The sequence below is a fragment of the Hylobates moloch genome, unplaced genomic scaffold (genome assembly GCF_009828535.3).
Source record: "Hylobates moloch isolate HMO894 unplaced genomic scaffold, HMol_V3 SCAFFOLD_14, whole genome shotgun sequence".
NCBI lineage: Eukaryota > Metazoa > Chordata > Mammalia > Primates > Hylobatidae > Hylobates > Hylobates moloch.
Genome location: NW_026652289.1, coordinates 81,699,220 through 81,705,644, shown reverse-complemented (window position 1 = coordinate 81,705,644; position 6,425 = coordinate 81,699,220). Strand labels below are relative to the sequence as shown.

General features: G+C 41.2%; 1 long non-coding RNA gene across 1 annotated transcript; it reads right to left on the bottom strand.

Moving 5' to 3' along the window:
• Positions 1-1,393: 1,393 nt before the first annotated feature.
• Positions 1,394-5,298, bottom strand: LOC131381216 (uncharacterized). The gene is made up of 2 exons (XR_009209791.1): positions 5,124-5,298; positions 1,394-2,331 (listed from the first exon to the last, which is right to left on the bottom strand). It is a non-coding gene; the product is annotated as an uncharacterized LOC131381216 (long non-coding RNA).
• Positions 5,299-6,425: the final 1,127 nt, after the last annotated feature.

Below are 6,425 nucleotides of genomic sequence, written 5' to 3'. Positions count from 1 at the left end.
GCAGGTGGATCACCTGAGATCAGGAGTTGGAGAGCAGCCTGGCCAACATGGTGAAACCCGTCTCTACTAAAAGTACAAAAATTAGCTGGGCATGGTGGTGGGTGCCTGTATTCCCAGCTACTCGGTAGGCTGAGGCAGGAGAATTGCTTGAACCCAGGAGGCGGAGGTTGCAGTGAGCCGAGATTGCACCACTGCACTACAGCCTGGGCGACACAGTGAGAGTCTGTCTTAAAATAAAAAAAAAAAAAAAAATTGCAGGTCTAGGCAGCACTCCCAGCGGTCCGAGACACATTTGTCCCTTGCTTCAACAGTGTTAGGATAGGACAGACCTGAGGACTCCCTTTCTTCCAGCCTCTCCTAACCTCCAATCTCCTCTCCAATTGCAACCTCCAGGACCATCTTCTCAGCCATCTCCTGCTTCCAGGACCAGCCAACACTGTTGTGTTAGAAATAAGCTTAGCTCCTTATTGCCAACCAACCAGCTCCCAGATTCGTCAGAATGATTCCACTGAGGAGGAAGCTGCGGTCAGCTGCCTGGTCCATGTGCATCGGCGGGTCTCCTGCACTTACCATTCCCTGGGCTTCTATTTCAACCACAATGAGTGGCTCTGGAGGGCTTTGGCTGCTTCTTCCGCACAAGGGCACAGTGCGTCTCTTGGAAGTGCAAAATCAGCTGCAGCATCTTCCAAGGTGCGCAGAAGCCATCTCTAGATGAGTGGGGAAAACCATGGATGCCATCAAAGCCACCATCGCGGCCAGGCATGGCGGCTCATGCTTGTAATCCCAGCACTTTGGGAGGCGAAGGCAGGCTGATAACTTGAGGCTAGGAGTTTGAGACCAGCCTGGCCAACATAGTGAAATGCCATCTCTACTAAAAATACAAAAATATTAACCAGGTGTGGTGGTGCGCACCTGTATTCCCAGCTACTCAGATGGCTGAGACACGAGAATCACTTGAACCTGGGAGGTGGAGGTTGTAATGAGCGGAGATCGCCCTGGGCAACAGAGCAAGATTCTGTCTCAAAAAAAGAAAAAGAAAAAAGAAAAACAAAACAAAAAAATCATAGACACTGCAATTTTTTGGTACACTTGATATAAATTTTGTTATAAAAAAGAGATAAAAAAAGCAAACAATAATTTTGTGATTAAAATGAACAAGCAAAACACAGAAAGGAATTTTCTCAATTGGATAGAGGACATCTATAAAAACCCTGCAACTAACATGATACTTAATCATGTTAACTTTCCTCTTATGATAGGGACAAGACAAAGATGTCCACTCTCCACTCTCAGCACGCTTTTCAGCATTATACAGGAGGTCCAAGACAGTGCCACCAGGGAAGAAAAATCACGAGAACTAAACAATAGAAAAAGAAACAAAGGGGATACAGAATGAAAAGAAGTAAAACTGTCTTTATTTGCAGTTAAGATCATCACATGCATATAGAAAATTCTAAGGAATCCACACAGATTAAAAAACCCAACTAGAACCAATAAGTGAGTTTAGCAAGTTTTTGGGATACAAGATAAATATACAAAATTCAATTGTGTTTCTGTATACTAGCCATGAACAATCCAAAATGAAATTATGTAAACAACTCTATTCACAATTGCAACAAAGTAATAAAATAGGTAGAAATATATTTAACAAAAAAGTACAGGATTTGTATAGGAAACTATAAAATATTATTAAGAAAAAATTAAAAAGCTCTAAGTAAATTGAGATACATTCCAAGTTTGTGCGTGGGATGACTCAATATCGTTAAGATGACAAATTTTATCTAATTGAGCTATAGATTCAATGCAATTACTTTAAAAATCCCAGCAGATTTTCGCAGAAATTGACAAGATGATCCTAAAATGTATAAAGAAATGCAGAGGACCCAACGTAGCCAAAACAATTTTTAAAAGATAAATAGGATTGACTTGGCGATGTGGGCTCTTTTTTGGTTCCATATTTCTCCAATCACAATGGTATTAAACTAGAAATCATTAATACAACAATCTGCAAACACTTCAAAATTAAACAACATACTTAATAATCCATGGGTCAGGCCGGGTGCAGTGGCTCACGAGTGTAATCCCAACACTGTGGGAGGCCAAGTTGGGGGGATCACCTGAGGCCAGGAGTTGAAGATCAGCCTGGCCAACATGGAGAAACCCCATCTCTACTGAAAATACAAAAAAATTAGCCGGGCATGGTGGCGGGTGCCCGTATTCCCAGCTAATCAGGAGGCTGAGGCAGGAGAATCACTTGAACCCAGGAGACAGAGGTTGCAGTGAGCTGAGATCATGTCATTGCACTCCAGCCTGGGCAACAACAGTGAAACTCTGTATTGAAGAAAAAAAAAAAATAATAATCCATGGGTCAAAGAACAATTCTCAAAAGACATTAGAAAATATTTTGAGCATAAATGAAAACGCACCAAAATTTGTGGGTGTAATTAAAGCACTGCTTAGAGGAAAATTTATGGCATCAAATCATTATATATTACAAAAAAGATAGGTCTAAATCAGCAACCTAAGTTTCCACCTTAAGAAACTAGAAAAAGAGCAAAGTGAACGCAAAACAAGCCAAAGGGACAAATGACAAGATAAAAGCAGAAACCAATGAGATTGAAAGCAAAAAAACAAGGGAAAAATTAATGAAACTTAAAGATCATTCTTTGAAAAGATCAACAAAATTGAAAAACTCTAGAAAAACTGACAAAGAAAAAAACAGAAAAGATACAAATTATCAGTATGAGGAATGAATGAAGGGACATCACTGCAGGCCCCACAGACTTCAGACAGTTAGCAAGAGAACACTAAGGAAAACTTGACAAGTAAAAATCAGACAACTTAGATGAAATAAAGCAATGTCTGAGTGCCACAAACCAGGAAAATCCTCCTAGAAACAAACAGGTCACCTGAATTGTTCTATATTTGTTAAATAAATTGAATTTGTAAAATTTTTTTTTTTTTTTTTTTTTGAGCCGGAGTCTCACTCTGTCACCCAGGCTGGAGTGCATTGGTGCAATCTCAGCTCTCTGCAATCTCCACCTCCCAGGTTCAAGTGATTCTCCTGCCTTAGCCTCCTGAGAAGCTGGGATTATAGGCGCACGCCACCAAGCTCGACTAATTTTTTGTATTTTTAGTAGAAACGGGGTTTCACCATGTTAGCCAGGCTGGTCTCAAACTCCTGACCTCAGGTGATCCACCTGCCTCAGCCTCCCAACGTGCTGGGATTATAGGCATGAGCCACCGCGCCCGGCATGAAATCTTTTAGAAAGAAATCTCCAGGTTCAGATGGATTCAAAAACATTTAAGGAAGAAATAATACTAATTCTACATCTACACAATCCCTTATAGAAAATGGAAAAGGAGGGAACACATGCCAATACTCTGTATAAGGTCAGCTTTCCCCTGACAGAAAGTCAGACGAGATAGTATAATACAAAGAAAGAAAACTGCAAACCAACATCCCTGATGAGCAACAACAGAAAAATCCTCAAAAACGTGTTAGCAAGTCAAATTTAGCAATATAGAAACAGAATAGGGCCGGGCACAGTGGCTCACACCTGTAATCATAGGAATTTGGGATGCCAAGGAGGGTGGATCACTTGAGGTCAGGAGGTGGAGACCAGGCTGGCCAACATGGTGAAACCACATCTCTACCAAAAACAAACAACAAACAAACAAACAAACAAAATTAGCCAGGTGTGGTGGTGCACACCTCTAATCCCAGCTACTCAGGAAGCTGAGGCAGGAGAATTGCTTGAGCCCAAGAGGCAGAGGTTGCAGAGAGCTGAGATTGCACCAGTGCACTCCAGCCTGGGTGACAGAGTGAGATGGTCTCAAAAAAAAAAAAAAGAAATAGAGTAGTAAATTGTGGCCAAGTGATGCCTATCCCAGTAACACAAGGCTTGGTCAGTATTTAAAAATCAGGCTTATAGATTATATGTCAACATATAAAATAATTCAGCTGAAAAACCACACTGCAGTAAGGGGAACAATTCTATAAGGTGTCTTACACCTGTAATCCCAGCACTTTGGGAGGCCAAGGCAGGCAGATCACTTGAGCTCAGGATTTCAAGACCAGCCTGGGCAACATAGTGAAATGCCATCTCTAAAAAAGAAAAAAAAAATGTTTAAGAAAAAAAAAGTAAAAATCATCAATGTAATACACCATACTAACACACTAAAGAAGGAAAACTGCATGACCATTTCATTTGAGATTAAAAGCATTTAACCAATTTTAACATCCATTCAGGATTTTTCAAAAGCTTCTAAAAGGGGGAATTAAGGCCGGGCGCGGTGGCTCATGCCTGTAATCCCAGCACTTTGGGAGGCCGAGGCAGGTGGATCACAAGGTCAGGAGATCGAGACCATCCTGGCTAACACGGTGAAACCCCGTCTCTACTAAAAATACAGAAAGTTGTCCGGGCACCGTGGCAGGCGCCTGTAGTCCCAGCTACTCGGGAGGCTGAGGCAGGAGAATGGCGTGAACCCAGGAGGCAGAGTTTGCAGTGAGCCGAGATCACACCACTGCACGCCAGCCTGGGCATAGAGCAAGGCTCCGTTTCAAAAAAAAAAAAAAAAAAAAAAAAAAAAAAGTTTGCAGTGAGCCGAGATCACACCACTGCACGCCAGCCTGGGCAAAAAAAAAGGCCCCCTTAAAAAAAAAAAAAAAAAAAAAAAAAAAAAAATTGGGGGGGGAATTAAAGAAACTGCCTTAATCTGGTAATAAGGCACCACATAAATATGTGCAGCCGACATCACAGTTGATGGTGAAAGACTGAACTGCTTTCCCCTACAGTCGGGAGCAATGCAGGGCACCCACTGTCACCTCTCCTATTCAGCTTCACACTGCAAGTCCTGGACAGGGCAATTAGGCCGGGAAAAATACACAAAAGGCAAGCAGATTGGAAAGGAAGAAATGAAACTGCCCCTCTATACAGACAGTATTTAATTGTCCATGAAGAAAACCCAAGGAACTACAATGAAGCTCATAATAAATGAGTTTAGCACAACCGCAGGACACAAGAACAACAAACAAAACTCTGGTATTTCCTATATACTGGTAATGAACAACTGGAAACCAAAATCCTCCAAAATACCAAATCAAGCTCTATATTCTGTACCTGGGCCGGCCCACAGGTAATTCCCACTATGTGTTTGGCGTCTAGTCCTGGCAATGCCGCAGGTTCTGGCTTGGTCACGCGCAACGTGTCAAAATGCTGGCACTGGTCGTTGCTCCCCCAGCTGTGGACCTCGCTGTCCTCAGTCGGAGCCAGGCAGTGGGTGGAGCCTGCAGCCACATCAATCACCTTCTTCCCTGCAAGGAAAGAGGGATGCAGATACAGCTTCAAGCCTATGACTTCTGCTGCAAGAAAGATATTTCCACTAGGCCATTCAGGTCAGAAAGCTTTTAATATTAACTTCTTGAGGATAATCTGTTGCTTTAATATTAAGCACAATTCATTTGCTTTGGGTATGTTATTAAAACTCCTGTATTTTGTCAGCTACAATTTGTTAGGACCCACAGCCTACAAAGATCATAATGCTGGGATACGAAAAGGATCTGTTCTTTTTTCTCCTCCTCATTCAGATTTTCATTCAGAAAGAAACAAGGTGCTTTTAATTAACTATTAGATCATATTCTCCCATCCCAGATATAACAATGCACAGCACACTCTTCACTGAGGAAGGCTTCCTAAGAAGAAATCTATTGTTCTCTCAGAGTTAGGTGATATCACTATTTAAAACGTTGTTTCTATTTAAACACTCAGCAAAATATTCTATTTTTCCTTCCTGGTAAATCTAACATGACCAACACAAAGGGTGTTTTGCAGAAACATCAACATATAAAATAATTCAGCTGAAAAACCACACTGCAGTAAGGGGAAACATTCTATCCTAGGAGCTTACCATAAGTTAACATCAGCAACAACAAAAGGTGTTTTCAACAGTAATTTAAATACCCTCAAAGTAAACGATTTCTGTATCTACTAATTGTCGTAGCTTTCCTATACTAATGGAGGGGAACACAAACAAGGAGGCAAGTGAAATTCCAATACCATTCAATGACACAGAATAAACTTCTTACTCTGCAACTTATCTCAGAAGCTTAGAAAATAATAAATACCGTATGGGCACACAAAACTCTTAGACATCAAGATATTAACTCTTAGACATCAAGATATTAACAAGATATAAACAGAAACCCATTTTAAAACTCAGCTCCAATCACTTACTGCAGGACATCGCAAGCTACCAAAACTCAAAGAGTGACAGTGTGTTACAAATGGGTGTCTGCATCTTCGAAAGGTTCACATTTGCTCTTGAATGACAATTTTTCTGATACACTGGCCCAGATATGACCAATGATCTCATGCCATCTGGTGTTCAGAGAAGGTACCCCAATGAGAAGCAAATCCCAATCA